Raw genomic sequence first — 16627 nt, forward strand, 5'->3', positions numbered from 1 at the left:
CTGGGTAAAAAAAAAAAAAGGCGTACGCAAATGGCAGTGGCTACGCTATTTTTGCTCCCCTTATTTTCGCCATCTTAGTCTACGTAAATATTTACGTAGATTAAGACAGCAAAAATAAGGAACACAAATGGCGGCGGCCGTAGCTGCTGCCATTTGCGTACGCAGTTTGTTTGTTTTTTCCCCACAGCCCTCTGTGGCTGGAAATCCAGCTGCGGACGACTCTGGCCTGGCTGGGCCTGGCCGGAGCACAGTCGGCCGCGGAGGATTTTGGGGGGGAGGAACGGATCGCCTCCCCCCCCGTCAAGGATACCGGGGGGAGGGACGGAACGCCCCCCCATCAACATAATCTGCGAAAGATAAGTGACTTTCGTACATCCCTATTAACAACTACAGGCCAGTGGCCAACATCCCCTTCCTGGGCAAGGTGCTTGAGCGAGTGGTTTCAGGACAGCTCCAGGTACTCTTGAATGAAACGGATTATCTAGATCCATTTCAATCGGGCTTCAGGCCTGGTTTTGGAATGGAAACTGCCTTTGTCGCCCTGTGGGATGACCTCTGCTGGGAGAGGGATGGGGAAGTGTGACCCTACTGATTCTCCTGGACTTCTCAACGGCTTTCGATACCATCGACCATGGTATCCATCTGGATAGGTTGTCTGGGTTGGGAGTTGGAGGCACTGCACTGCATTGGTTCCGCTCCTGCTTGGATGGCCAATTCCAGAAGGTGGTGCTGGGGGATTATTGCTCTGTGCCATGGCAATTATGCCATGGGGTTCCACAGGGCTCTATTTTATCCCCCATGCTGTTCAACATCTAGATGAAACCGCTGGGGGAGGTTATCCGGAGGTGTGGGCTGAGGTGCCATCAATAAGCGGATGACACCCAGCTCTACCTCTCTTTCTCATCAAACCCAGGTGAGGCAGTGGCTGTTCTGAATCAGTGCCTGGGCACCGTAATGGACTGGATGAGGGCCAATAAACTAAAACTCAATCCAGACAAGACGGAGGTAGTGTTAATGGGTAGTCCATCTGCACGGCTAGGTGATTTTCAACGTGTTCTGGAGGGGTTGCACTCCCCCAAAGGATCACATTCATAGTTTGGGGCTGCTCTTGGATCCAGAACTGTCACTTGAGGCACAGGTGAACTCAGTGGTATGGAGCACTTTTTATCAGCTTAGGTTGGTATACCAACTATGCCCTTATCTGGACAGAGATCACCTAGCTACAGGTATCCATGCTCTGATAACTTCTCATCTGGATTACTGCAATGTGATATACATGGGGCTGCCTTTGAAAATGGTCCAGAAACTTCAGCTGGTCCGAAATAGGGCAGCAAGATTGTTACCAGGGACTGGACAACGAGCTCATATTACGCCAGTACTTTTCCAGCTGCACTGGCTGCCAGTCCATTTCCAGGCCCAATTCAAAGTGCTGGTATTAACATTCAAAGCCCTTTAACAGCTTGGGGCCAGGTTATCTGAAGGATCGCCTCCTCCCATATGTACTTGCCCCAACCTTAAGATCCTCCTCAGCGGCTCTGCCAAAGGAAGCGAGGCAGGTGGCTACTAGGAGGAGGGCCTTTTCTGCTGTAGCACCCCAGCTGAGGAATGAGCTCCCTAGTGAGGTTTGCCTGGTTCCTACACTGTATTCCTTCCAGCGCCAGGTGAAGACCTTATTTTCTCAGGCATTTTAGCATTTTAGCTTTCTAGACTTTTAGCTTCGCTGTTTTAAATCTGTATTTTAAATCTCTGCACTGCTGCTAGGTTTTATTCTGGTTGTATTCTGGGTGTCCCCTTCATGGATCACTGCCTTGTTGTGGCGAAGGGGCTTGCGTAACTCAGTGAAGCCATATGCAGGGCCACCCAAGACGGACAGGTCATGGTGGAGAGTTCTGACAAAATGTGGTCCACTGGAGAAGGAAATGGCAACCCACTCCAGTATTCTTGCCAAGAAAACCCCATGGAACTTATCACAAGGCTAAAAGATATGACACCAGAAGATGAGCCCCTCAAGTTGGAAGGTGTCCAATATACTACTGGGGAAGAGCAGAGGGAATTTCCAAGTAGCGCCAGAAAGAGTGAAGCAGCTGCACCAAAGCCGAAAGGACACTCAGCTGTGGATGTGTCTGGTGGTGAAAAGAAAGTCCGATGCTGTAAAGAACAATATTGTTTAGGAACCTGGAATGTAAGATCAATGAATCAAGGTAAGCTGGAGGTGGTCAAACATGAGATGGCAAGATTGAACATCGACATCTTGGGAATCAGTGAACTCAAATGGACAAGCATGGGCGAATTTAATTCAGGTGACCATCATATCTACTACTGTGGGCAAGAATCCCTTAGAAGAAATGGAGTAGCACTCATAGTCAACAAAAGGGTGGGAAAAGCAGTACTGGGGTACAATCCCAAAAATGATAAAATGATCTCAGTACGAATCCAAGGCAAACCATTCAACATCACAGTAATTCAAGTCTATGCCCCAACCACTGAGGCCGAAGAAGCTGAGGTTGATCGTTTCTATGAAGACCTACAACACCTTCTAGAACTAACACCAAAAAAAGATGTCCTCTTCATCATAGGGGATTGGAATGCTAAAGTAGGAAGTCAAGAAATCACTGGGATAACAGGCAAGCATGGCCTTGGTGTACAAAATGAAGCAGGACAAAGGCTAATAGAGTTTTGCCAAGAGAACACGCTGATCATAGCAAACACTCTTTTCCAACAGCACAAGAGGCGACTCTACACATGGACATCACCAGATGGTCAATATCGAAATCAGATTGATTATGTCCTTTGCAGCCAAAGATGGAGAAGCTCCATACAGTCAGTAAAAACAAGACCTGGAGCTGACTGTGGCTCAGATCATGAGCTTCTTCTTGCAAAATTTCGGCTGAAATTGAAGAACGTCGGGAAAACCACTAAACCATTCAGGTATGACCTAAATCATATCCCTTATGAATATACAGTGGAGGTGAGGAATAGATTTAAGGGATTAGACCTGATAGAGTGCCTGAGGAACTATGAACGGAGGTCCGTAACATTGTTCAGGAGGCAGCAACGAAATCCATCCCAAAGAAAAAGAACAGCTAGAAAGCAAAGTGGCTGTCTGATGAGGCTTTACAAGGAGCTGAGGCAAGAAGGGAAGCGAAAAGCAAAGGAGAAAGGGGAAGATATATCCAACTGAATGCAGAGTTCCAGAGAATAGCAAGGAGAGACAAGAAGGCCTTCTTAAATGAACAATGCAAAGAAATGGAGGAAAACAATAGAATGGGAAAGACTAGAGATCTCTTCAAGAAAATCAGAGATCTCAAGGGAACATTTTGTGCAAAGACGGGCATGATAAAGGACAAAGAAGGCAGGGACCTAACAGAAGCAGATGAGATTAAGAAGAGGTGGAAAGAATACACAGAAGAACTATACAGGAAAGATCGGAATGTCCCTGATAGCCATGATAGTGCGGTCACTGAACTTGAGCTGGAACATCCTAGAGAGTGAAGTCAAGTGGGCCTTAGGAAGCCTTACTAACAACTAGGGTTGGCGGAGAATTTCTCCCCGAAACTTCGGGAGGCTGAGCGCCAACGTGTTTGGCCCCCCGAACAAGTTTCGGGGAGAAATTCTCTGCACCCCCCCGCCCCCCGCACCCCCCCCCCCGGGACGGGACGTACCTTTGGGTCCGGCCGACAGTTCGGCGGGTCTTTGTCTGGGGCGGGACTGGCAGCCGGTCTTTTGACCGGCTGCCGCCGCCGCCATTCCAATAAAAGAAAAAAAAATGCCCCCGTGATAGGCTACGTGACGATTAACATAGCCTATCACGGCTAGATTTGCAAAGTCAGCCATGATAGGCTACGTAAATCGTCACGTAGCCTATCACGGGTGACTTAAAAAAAAAAAAAAGCGCGTTCGGATAATGGCGGCCCCCATAGGGAGCCGCCATTCACGTTCCTTATTTGGTCGCTGTAGTCTACGTAAATCTTTACGTAGACTATGGCGAAAATAAGGGCAACGCAAATAGCGTTGCCCTTATTTTCGCCGTAGTCTACGTAAAGATTTACGTAGACTACAGCGACCAAATAAGGAACGCGAATGGCGGCTCCCTATGGGGGCCACCATTTGCGTATGCGCTTTTTTTTTTTTAAAGTCACCCGTGATAGGCTATGTGACGATTTACATAGCCTATCACGGCTGACTTTGCAGATCTAGCCGTGATAGGCTACGTTAATCGTCACGTAGCCTATCACGGGGGCGTTTTTTTTTTTAACTTTTTAGTTCGCGGCCGGGCGAGGCAAGGCGCCTCCTCCCCGGCCTGAATTTCGGCCGGGTGAGGCGGGAAGCCTCCCCCCCGGCATGAATTTCGGCCGGGCGAGGCGGGAAGCCTCCCCCCCCGGCCTGAACTTCGTGGGGGGAGCAGCGAAGCGCCTCCCCCCACTGCGAAAAGCTTCGAGGACAGGTAAGGGCCTTTCGTGCACCCCTACTAACAACAAAACTAGCGGAGATGACAGTATTCCAGCTGAGCTATTTAAAATCCTAAAAGATGATGCTGTTAAAGTGCTGCACTCAATATGCCAACAAATTTGGAACATTCAAAAGTGGCCACAAGACTGAAAAAGTTCGGTTTACATTCCAATTCCAAAGAAGGGCAATGCCAAAGAGTGTTCAAACTACCGTATAATTGCGCTCATTTCAAATGCCAGCAAGGTGATGCTCAAAATCCTACAAGCTAGGCTTCAGCAGTATGTGAACTGAGAACTACCAGAAATACAAGCTGGGTTCCGAAGAGGCAGAGGAACTAGAGATCAAATTGCCAACATTCGCTGCATCATGGAGAAAGCAAAAGAATTCCAGAAAAACGTCTATTTCTGCTTCATTGACTACGCTAAAGCCTTTGATTGTGTGGATCACAACAAACTGTGGCAAATTCTTAAAGTGATGGGAGTACCAGACCACCTTACCTGTCTCCTGAGAAACCTGTACGAGGGTCAAGAAGCAACAGTACGAACCAGACATGGAACAACCGAGTGGTTCAAAATTGGGAAAGGAGTACGACAAGGCTGCATATTGTCACCCTGCTTATTTAACTTATATGCAGAATACATCATGAGAAACGTCGGGTTGGATGAATCACAGGTCGGAATTAAGATTGCCGAGAGAATTATCAACATCCTCAGATACGTAGACGATACCACCCTAATGGCAGAAAGTGAAGAGGATCTCAAGAGCCTCTTGTTGAGGGTGAAACTGGAGAGTGCAAAAGCTGGTTTGAAACTCATCATTAAAAAAACGAAGATCATGGCATCTGGCCCCATCACTTCCTGGCATATAGAAGGGGAAGAAATGGAAGCAGTGACAGATTTTACTTTCTTGGGCTCCAAGATCACCGCAGACGGTGACTGTAGCCATGAAATTATAAGACGCTTGCTCCTTGGGAGGAAAGCTATGGCCAACCTAGACAGCATAGTAAGAAGCAGAGACATCACCTTGCTGACAAAGGTCCGTCTAATCAAAGCTATGGTTTTCCCAGTAGTAATGTATGGCTGTGAGAGCTGGACTATAAGGAAGGCTGAGCGCTGAAGAATTGATGCTTTCGAATTGTGGTGCTGGAGAAGACTCTTACAAGTCCCCTGGACTGCAAGGAGGTCAAATCAGTCAATCCTAAAGGAAATGAACCCTGACTGCTCATTGGAAGGACAGATCCTGAAGCTGAAGCTCAACTATTTTGGCCACCTAATGCGAAGAGAAAAGTCACTAGAAAAGACCCTGATGCTGGGAAAGATTGAAGGCAAAAGGAGAAGGGGACGGCAGAGGATGAGATGGCTAGATAGATGCAATGAATATGAACTTGAGCACGCTCCGGGAAAGAGTGGAGGACAGGAAGGCCTGGCATGCTATGGTCCATGGGGTCACGAAGAGTCGGACACAACTGAACGACTGAACAACAACAACATTCTGGTTGTATTGTTATACTGTGGTTTTAATGTTTTATATATTTTATATTGTTTTATTGTGTGTTCCTTGGTTTTAATTTTTGTGAACCGCCCAGAGAGCTTCAGCTATTGGGTGATATAGAAATAAATAAATAAATAAATAAATGCCGCTAAATTATAAATACTGTCATTACACTTTAATATGTATGAACAAATATGTTGTGAGATTAAACAATCTGCAGGTTTTTAAATGCAACTGTCTTGGGGTCTAACATACCTACTTTGAAAGCCAGTGCAGAACACATTATTGCAGATTAGACCAATATAACAGGTGGTGTATGTAGCCCTGTTCATGTGTTATGCCTGAACAAGATACAAGCAATATGTGTAAGAGGCTGGGACTGCTCATGCTGACCCTATTCCCAATGTCCCCATCCCACTGTGTCCCACACCTTTCTGTGTTGAGGATGAAGGTACAAAGGGAGCTTCCACTTGCATTCCTTTGAACATGAGTGGAAGCTTCTGCATGCTCAGGAAACCCTGCTTTATCAGGATACCCAGTCATTAGCCCAATGGGATCAACTGCAATCAGTGTTCTGCCCATCCCTGACATGCACATCCTTCGGCCCACCTAGCTTACCTCACAGATGTTTTTATGAAAATACAAGGGAAGAGCCCAAACATTCTGATATTTCACAGATGAAAATGGGAATACACTTCTGGATTACAGTACAAATATCATTCACACCCACCTACTCACCCACAGATGTACAAGTACACACACACACACACACGGTGGTGTAGTGGAGGCAGGGCTTCCAGGGATGCAGCCCCAGCACTGTTTCATTAGCAGGGACTCTGATGTCATTTTCCACCCCCCTCAGAATTCCCTGTTCCCTCTGAGCTTAGCTGCAATCCTCACTGTAGCTGTGGGGGCAATTAATTTTCCAAGCAACAATATATTGTTCCATGTTGGAATGCAAAGTCTTTGGGATGACTTGGTCTGGAATGGGCAATTAAGGCCTATTCGCTTTACCAAAGACGTGCTCCTGGTGAAGCAGAAAACTCTTAGAACTGGTTTGTTGATATGGCTTGACACAGCTGCCTGAAATTCTTGGACTGCCCTTGGAGACTGTCACAATTGTAGCAGCCATATCGGGGGTCAGACTAAGTAGCCTCATGCAGTCTCATGCTTCATGTTCTTGCTGAGCTCTTTCTCCCTTGAATATATTGTTGTAAGCTGACGAGACACAGGAATTCCTTATCTTGTCAAAGGTCATACAATTGTATATCTTGTTCTCTGCTGTTCTCTTCTGTTCTCTCCTTATCATGGCTACCCTATAACCCAGTTCTTGTATTATAAACAATAGTGCTAGGAGAAGAAATGTTGAGGACTGTAACCCCACGTGGGAGGGAGAGGAGGAGCCGTTTCATATGTGTCACAATGTCTATAAAACCAATGTGCTGATGTATTTCGGGGCTTCTGGCTCTTTGGAAATGATTCCAGCCTTAAGCCCACGCGTTAAATAAAGAATCTCTTTTTCCTTCACTCCGTGGTCTCTCTGACTCTGGGTTCTGCAACATAAATGGTGCCGTGACTCGGATGTGGCAGGCTCTGAGCCAGACAGGTGGCAGTTGCCTGCTCTTGATCGCCGCACCAGGAGGACAAGCTCGGCGCATGCCTCCCTTTTTTGGCGCCACCGACCTTTTTGTCGAGTGAATGGGAGAAAGCCTGTGCCGAGATCGCCCAAACAGCAGCGAGCAGCAAGAGAACCTTGGGAAGCGGAGGAAGGAACTTGAGCCCTGCCTGTATCGCAGCTGCAATTGAGTTGAAACCCACATTGGAAGCCTTCAGGAGAAAGGCAAGTATATGGGAAAAAGAGGGCCCCGCCTTTAGGGAGAAAGGCCACTGGGCAGAAAAAAAGAGGGCCCCGCCTTATGAAGAAGGTCAGTGTTGGTGGTATACGTATACAAAAGAACCTACTCCTTGCGGGTAGAAGGGGGGCCTGATCACACCCCTGAGTGGGCGCCAGTACCCAGCACGCCAGTACTCAGTAGGAAGCTGAGGAAGCTGGGGAAGCCGTTTTCCGCTCTGGTAAAAAGTGGGAAAAGTGGGTGGCAGGGACATATGGATGCAGTGGAGAGAATGATGATTGTGTGAGTGGCTACTGCAGTTTCTGAAGCATACCGTTGACCGTCCGGGTGCCCAGGCCAGTAGCAAAGTGCGTGGTGTGAAAAATCCTCTTGTGTCGGCCAGTGAGACCCCTTACTCACTGACCAATTCCCATTCCCTAATTGTGTCTGTCTTCAATTTAGGAGGGAGGCTATGGGTGGTGGGGGAAGCAAACCTTGCACCCCCTTGAGATGTATGTCAAACAAAGAAGGAAAAAGGTTTTTTTAAAAAGATTCAGAATAGAGAGAGAAAACAGCAAAAAGCTCAAGGTCGAGCTGAGAGAAAAAAAAAAACAAGATCTGAGGCTGTTAATTAGAAAAATGTTGCAGGACAGTCTGGCTTTTAACAAAGCGTGGGAGCATGAGAGTGTAAGGCTGAAGAAGTAGCTGTTAGCCTAGCGCGCCGAGAGAGGAGGGGCAGGAAAATTGCCCACAACGTTCTGAGTTGTGCAACATCATCACCTCGCCTAATTGAGATGAAATCCCTAAGAAATGGAAACTGAAAATGAAGACCCAGAAGATGAAGGCAAAATAGAAAATAAAGGTGAAGAATCAGCCCCCAGAGCACAGGCTAGACCCCTCTTCGAGTGAAAAGTGTGCCATAAGACTGTCCCAAAGCAGAATGAAGCGGAGAGACCACGTTGAAGATCTCTGTCAAGGTAGCCGTGTTTAGCTTTGAACTGTGTTAGAATTGCATAGAGCCTGTAGCTACTGACCATCGGCTGTATGATTTCTAAAGATCGTAACCATTAAGCTTTTGCCGTGGGATTCCCTGCAATGAAGAAATCTCACTGATTTAAGTGTCCAGTGTTACACTGCCTAAGTGTGTGTGCTAAAGAGACCGAGAAACCAGACAGCATGTTCCTGGCCAAGCCAAAATCACGCTACTACCATGCTCCTGAAAGCTGCAATAAACTGTGTAAGCTGGGAGACCCAACCTGATTGAGAAGAAAAGAAGATATTGGAGCAACTGTCTTAAAAAACAATGAGATCTGTGTAGCTGGCTGGCTGACGCTGTCAGTGATGTTACAACTTTAAATTAAGACTGTTTTCCTGTTTGAAACCCCAGCGAAGAAAGCTGACACGAGTTATTTGTTGCCCGTGCCAAAGCAAGAATTTGGCTGCTCTGTACCTCATCATGTCCTGTTTTAAGCTTGGGATTTACAAATACAAACAAACTGAGAAGCTTGCCTTTGAAGTCCTGCAAATCACCCCACTGCCTCCCCGAAGATTAATGGCTGCTTGAAAAATGCAAGTATAAGGCGATGCCCATCACCCCCCAGCGTCCTGAGTTTTGGCACTCAGTGTTTCAGTGCTTTCGTGTACCAGGTTAGAAGAGAAAAAAAAAAAAGAGTAAGTTTTTAAAATGTCTGTGAGAGAACCTGACAGAGGTAGAATAAAATTTACAGAGGAGTTGCCCAAGTTAAAGCATCATGGCTAGAGAGCTGAGCTGTGCCGCTCTGTTTAGACAGAGGCCTTGCTAAAAAGTTAAAGGCCCTTGTCTGTCAGAAGGGGTGTAGGGCCACACTTTCCCTTTTTAAACTGATGCAAAAGTGGAGAGCCTTTGCTGGAAACATCGCATCTTCATTGCCCAGAGCCTTCTCTGTTTGCCTCCATCATCATCTGGGCTTTTTAGAGACACTCTGCACATGAACTAAAATTTTAAATTGTCAAAGACTTGCCATGGACAGTGCTGTGAAGCTTTTGATAAACTTGAACTCTCATCGCTGTAGTCCGTGTGTCTATGTTTGTAGTCAGCTCAGTGTACAGCAGGCTGAGTTTGATCTATAACTTTTAGATTTCCTTCTGCCAGAACTCATGCAGCATAGAGTTGCCGATGCAAAAATGGTGACCTAGAACTCTTTGTGTGTGTGGGTATGCCCGTCCCTTAATTTTAATGGGCCCTGAGCTTTCAGCCAGAAGACCAGTATGATTGCTGGATCTGCTCCATCATGCCTTACCATGCAAGAAGTGTTTTCCATTCATTGTGTTAAATTGCAGAAAAAGTTTGTTGTATATATTTTATGATTTCCTAGATATCATAAAGTATATGTGATATTTGCAGATTAGTGTCAGTTGCAACTCCAAATGATACTAAGTGTGGTTCCCAATGGATGACAAGGAAAAAAGACAAAAGCAAGTAGAAAAGAAGGAAATAGAGAAAGTAGAAGACAGATAGAGAAGGGAGAAAAAAGAAAAAAGAAAAGGCAAGAGGCAAAGAGAAAAAACATTTGAAAAAAGGAAGCGTGGCCATAGTTGCCCCCAGGGTAAATTAAAAGCAGCTGATTGTGCCTGGAGCTTATTACCTGGGGTAAAGTGGCCACAATAATGTAATAGTTCTTTAAAATGAAGAAAATGTAACTAGAAGGAGAAGAAGAGCCTATCCCAAATGTGTGTCATTGGGACTAGTGTAAGGCAGAAAGGTTTAAGTAAGTGAGTTTAACTTAAAAAAGACAAATAAAGAGACAAGGCTGGTGCATGGAGCAGAAAGTTTTAGGTAAAAAGTTTGAAACATGATCTGCAATACAGGCAGATCAGCAAAGAAAAAAAAAAGCAAAAGAAAGAGAAAAAATTTGTCTTCCCATACTAATGAATAAAAGTGTTATCAAGCACTTTGGGAAGCGAAGTTGTTTACAGGAAGCTGTGCCTGAGAACCAAACACTTCTAGCCTATGCTGAAAATGCTTGCTAGTGTTGTGCTGCCTCATGGGTAACATGTATGGTATAAAAACCCATTTAGCCCAATAGCTCGTGGTTCAGAGAAGCTGTCTGATCCAACCATTAAGTACGCCTGTGTGCTGTAAGTTACCCAATAAAGTCTCCTTGTAAGTAACCCCCCCCCCCGCTGAAATCCCAAAACACAAGTGGGGCTAGAGCGCCTCACCCAGTATCAAACCCTGCTGTTAAAAGCCGTAAAGGCAGGTATAAAGAAGTCAGTTAATATGACCAAAGTGTCTAAAATGCTGCAAGGTGCCATCGAGGCCCCAGAGCGTACTTGGAGCGTCTTTCAAATGCCTATCGCCAGTATACCTCCCTCAACCCAGAGGCCCAAGAAGACATGGATGAAAGAAGAAAAGAAGAAGACCCAGCAGAGGCAGAAGATTCTTAAAAAAGAACCAGTGTGCCCAGTGTGGACAAGATGGACATTAGTGGCATGAATGCCCAAATAAAATAAATCAAATACACAAAGGAGAAAACCAAAGGGGCCAGAATGGGCAAAGAGGGAGACAGCTTGAGAGGGGCCGTGACATTGACTGTGAGGGGCCGTGACATTGACTTCATAATTGACACTGGAGCAGCATCAAAAGCAAGCAAATGTTAGCCTTAAACAAGAAGTTCAAACACTAAACAAAGTTCTTCAAGCCCAGCGTGGCTTTGTCTTAAAAAATTAAGCCATTCCCATCACAGAAGCTCATCCTTTCCAACCAAGAGTTAAAGTATGAGTTAAAGAGGGAAAAATAACCCTTTGACTCCCAGATGGAGAGGACTGAAAACTGTCATACTTTCCACCCCCGCAGCTATGAAAGCAGCTGGAGTTAAACCCTGGATACATTAGACACGAGTCAAGAGAGCGAGAGGGGGAGAGTAGACTATAAACAGAAATCCTGAAAATCCTTTAAAAATCATTCTGAAAAAGCAGTAAGAAGACTCAGGCTAGACCTTACTGTGGACACACCGGGAAACTGTCCCCCTGCGTACGGTCAGACCTGCAACTGGAGAATTGAAGAAGGGGACTAGACCCTACTGCAGCTTGCCAGGTGAATAGCTGCCCAGCATACGGTCAGATCCCAAAGAAGATCAAACATGCGTGTTAGTAGTGTTGCATTGTGTTTCCTTAATAAGGTGCAAAAGGGGGGGTCTGCCCCTGGAAAAAGAAGTTTGTCCCAGTGATTTGCTGATAATTACTGGCTTCACCTGGCTAACATCACGAGAGTAAAACATTTTTGTTTGCCAAGAGGTATACCTGCAAACAGGCTTATTAGCTCTTGCCTAATACCTGTCTGTAGACATCCTGGGAAAATTCAAAAAGATACCATGTTAAGAGTTTATGGTGTAAGTTTAACTTATTCCCAAAATGCTAATTGGGGCGTGGTTGCAAAGATCCTACCCCCTACAGAGTTCACTCTACGCACCCCCATTGTTGCTGAAACAAATGCTACGTGTGCACGAATGCTTAATTGTCAAAATTTTTCCAGAAAATACAAAGCTATCCCTGGCCCCCTTCCACTGTAATAAAATTCAAAACATATCTTTTAATAATGCCCACATACTTTTGCCTCATGGATGGTTTTAGACATGTAGTTCCCGCACTTGGTCATTCATTCCTGCCAACTTGTCTAATAACCACCCATGTTGCCTCAGCCGCCAATTGAACTGGTGCCAATTCTTCCCCTGTAGCCCGAGAAAATCCGTCGATGGCAGCCTCGAGCACTCCAACTAACTAAAAATTGTAATAGTCATGTGCAGTTATATTCTGACTCAGAAAAATTGGCCTTAGCAATGTCACTGGTTAGGGTTCCAGGTTTAGCCTTGGCTAATGGTCTAAAGATCAACCTCACGAGCATTGTCATTGTTAAATAAAGAGTTGCGTGATCTAAGAGGTGCAGTTCTAGAAAACAGAGCTGGTATAGATTACCTCTTCCTTCTTCATCATTTAAGTTGTGAGACACACCAAAAGCTCTGTTGTTTTAACTTAACTGATAATGGCAATGCTGTAGATCAACAAGCTGCACAATATAGTAGCTAACAAAACAGTAAAACAAAACAAATAGCTCAATTAGTTAACCCCTTGGCTTCCAGATCTTAGCTGGCTTAAAAGCATTGTTCATCCTAATTCTACCAGTGTTGTTCATAGAGATACTGTTATGTCTCTGCGTTCCTTGTCTTATGCGCTGTTTAACCAATCTGTTTTATGTCTCAGCTAGTAAAACTGCTGCCCTCTATGCTCTAATAGCCCAACAAGAGGCTAAGTAATATGTATGTCACAAAAAGCTTTGTATGGTTATCAGAAATGCTATAATTGTAATGAAATTATGCATTTAAGGGGGGAATGTAGCAGCCATATCGGGGGTCAGACTAAGTAGCCTCATGCAGTCTCATGCTTCATGTTCTTGCTGAGCTCTTTCTCCCTTGAATATATTGTTGTAAGCTGACGAGACACAGGAATTCCTTATCTTGTCAAAAGTCATACAACTGTATATCTTGTTCTCTGCTGTTCTCTTCTGTTCTCTCCTTATCATGGCTACCCTATAACCCAGTTCTTGTATTATAAACAATAGTGCTAGGAGAAGAAATGTTGAGGACTGCAACCCCACGTGGGAGGGAGAGGAGGAGCCGTTTCATATGTGTCACAATGTCTATAAAACCAATGTGCTGATGTATTTCGGGGCTTCTGGCTCTTTGGAAATGATTCCAGCCTTAAGCCCGCGCGTTAAATAAAGAATCTCTTTTTCCTTCACTCCGTGGTCTCTCTGACTCTGGGTTCTGCAACACAATGAGCTCCTGCATTTCCAAATTTACCACTACACCACTGTGTGTGTGTGTGTAGTTCAATCCAGCTGGCTGTGTCAACATTTCTGTTGGAGGGGGAGATACAATGAAGGAGCTTAGGGAAGGCTAATTGATAATGTCGGGGGGCTAAAGGAGTGTGCAAGGGGGCTGTTTAAATGAGAAGGGATTTGTCCATGAGGGCTAAGTTGAGAGGGTGAAGCTTCCATAGAGTATCATATTTTGAAAACCTAAAATGTTCATGTTTGAGTGAGTGAGTGAGTGAGTGAGTGAAAAAGATTTTAACATCCCTGCATTTTTTCTCAGCCATCCCATGGAAATGCCACTGCCTTACTCTCAGCTGCACTGTTTTTGGATCCCAGTTGAAGGCTGTATATCTTACAAGGTTGTACAATCTTAGAAGGGGCGTGGCTGTGGGGGTGTGTGGCTGTGACTGTCACGAAGGGACCCTGCACTTCTGAATTGCCACTACACTACTGCACACACACACACACACTCTCTCGTGTGTTTGTTTATAAGCTTGCTTGAGAATTTATATACACTTTCGTACACATTGCTCCTAATATTTGCATTTTGTACAGTTTTGCCCAATATACACATTTTTTTCAAACAGTTTTCCTAATGTAATGCACTTTAATGTTATTTTCACCAATGCATTCATTTTTGTGCACATTGGCCCCTAATGTATGATTTTTGTACAATTTTTCTTATTGGAGATCACCATTACAAAATTTGGAGATGTGCAAATTTTGAAGTATAATTGAGATGTGGTTCACATATTGGTTCAAAACTGCAAAATTCAGTAGGTGCATGTTAACATGTGAACCAAACAACTTTCTCCCCCCCGCCCCGCCATTCCAACATACAAAAAGATGATACATTTTTCCCCACATGGGGATACCCTAGTGGGGAAAACCCTGTGGCCAGTCCTACAGTTATGAATGATCTATGCATTTTGCTAGCAAAAAGAGGTAACTCTACATATGAAATACCTGGTTGCAGAACTGCACATCTAGAGAGGCTATAATAAAATAATGCAATTGCTTGCTGTTTGAGAATGCATAATAGCAGAATTGTCACACAAGCATATAAAGCAGATGTGATTTTGCTCAGCTTTGGCAACTGCAACACCACCTGCATCCATCCCTAAAACAGCCAGACCTAGCTATGGCATGGTTACATATGCATTAGTTTTAGTTACATTGAGGCTGAATTACTGCAACATACTCTGTGGACTTGACAACTGTTGGGAAACTTCACTTGATGAGAATGCTGCCGCTACAATCTTCAAAAAATTAGGGATGTCAGAGAATTTCGGCACAAATCTCAGGGAGACCGTATGTCAGCACATTCGGGCCCCCGAAATCGGTGGCGAAACGGTCTGCCCCCCCGCCCCCCCCCCCGGGATGGGACTTACCTTCGGCGAATCTTCCTGGCGGCGGCGGCGGCTCCAGCAGCAGTTCAGGGGCGGCTGCTGCGGTGGCCGGTTTTCCGACCGGCTGCTGCCACTGCCATTTCCAAGTTTTAAAAAACAACAACAACAACAAAAAATGTGATAGGCTACGTAAACATTTACGTAGCCTATCACGGCTAAATTTTAAAAAACACCATGATAGGCTACGTAAATGTTTACGTAGCCTATCACGGCTGAGTAAAAAAAAACAAAAAAATGCGTGTATGCAAATGGCAGTGCCCATGGGCACCGCCATTTGTGTTCCTTATTTTGGCACGTCTTAGTCTACGTAAACATTTACGTAGACTACGGCAAAAATAAGGGGAACGCAAATAGCGTAGACGCAAATAGCATTCCCCTTATTTTTGCCGTAGTCTACGTAAATGTTTACATAGACTAAGATGTGCCAAAATAAGGAACGCAAATGGCGACGCCCATGGGCGCCGCCATTTGCATACACACGTGTGTGGTTTTTTTTTACTCAGCCGTGATAGGCTACGTAAACATTTACGTAGCCTATCACGGCTGACTGCAGGGACGCAAACGGTGGCAGCTACGGCCGCCGCCATTTGCGTCCCTTCTAGCCAGCGGCCGGATGTCCGGCCACTGGCGGAGCCGGCTGGCGGCTCTGCAGAATACCTGCGGAGCGGAGCTGGCTGGCCAGGATTCGGGGGGGGGAGGGACGGAGCGCCTCCCCCCCAGCATCAGCATAATCCGAGAACAGGTAAGTGACTTTTGTACATCCCTACAAAAAATGTCTCCCCCCCCCCACTTTTCAATGTTTTTTCCTGTCCCCACTGCCTCTGTCTTTCCCCATACCTTGGGAAAGACCTCTAATTTTCTGGATTGTAGATACACTCATAGGCATGTGCAGCACATTTCATTACGGTGTGCACCTAGGGATTTTTTTTTAAAGGTGAACATTTATTGGATGCTCAGTCATAAAGGACATTTTTATTCATCAAACAAACTAAAGAAACTAAAACTTAACTGAGCTTAAATTAAAATTGACAATTAAATTTTACTTAAAAACACTAACTTAAAAAATGAGACACAAAATACTTTTTTTGGGGGGGGCGGCTGCTTACATAGGTCAAAGAATTTTCTAGACTGGTAGTCGGAGGGGGAGGGGAGGACCAATGGTAATGCGGCACCACAGTAGTGGGGACACATCCTGCATGTGACCATGGGCTTCCGATACATTTCTGCAATGTCTATATTACACAATTTGGTGCTTATTGCATAATACAGCAATCCATACTTTAAAACTAAAAGACCCTATCTTGCGATTAAAACACAAAGCCACTTTTTTTGAGAGAGACATTAGGGTGTCCCTGGCACTCCCTGTTGCATGCCTATGGACGCACTAAAGGATTTTGAAGCAGTGGCGGTGGTAGTAAAATAAGCAATGGACAGAGCGTGGGAGACCACTAAAATGGTCTGCTACTTCCTTAGGAAGCAAATCATAGAATCATAGAATAGTAGGGTTGGAAGGGGCCTACAAGGCCATCAAGTCCAACCCCCTGCTCAATGCAGGAATCCAAGTCAGAGCATCCCTGACAGATGGCTGTCCAGCC

At 45.3% G+C, this 16627-nt stretch overlaps 1 protein-coding gene across 1 annotated transcript in view; it reads right to left on the reverse strand.

Annotated features, from left to right (window-relative positions):
* LOC146355313 (uncharacterized) overlaps positions 1-15033 on the reverse strand; it is a 39254-nt gene extending 24221 nt beyond the window's left edge. The window contains exon 1 of the mRNA XM_084830455.1: positions 15015-15033. The gene's annotated coding sequence lies outside the window, so the exon portion shown is untranslated. The remainder of the gene's footprint in view (positions 1-15014) is intronic.
* Positions 15034-16627: the final 1594 nt, after the last annotated feature.

This window comes from Heloderma suspectum, chromosome 2 (assembly GCF_057233095.1).
Source record: "Heloderma suspectum isolate Gila_16-S chromosome 2, 16-S_ref, whole genome shotgun sequence".
Taxonomy (NCBI): Eukaryota; Metazoa; Chordata; class Lepidosauria; order Squamata; family Helodermatidae; genus Heloderma; species Heloderma suspectum.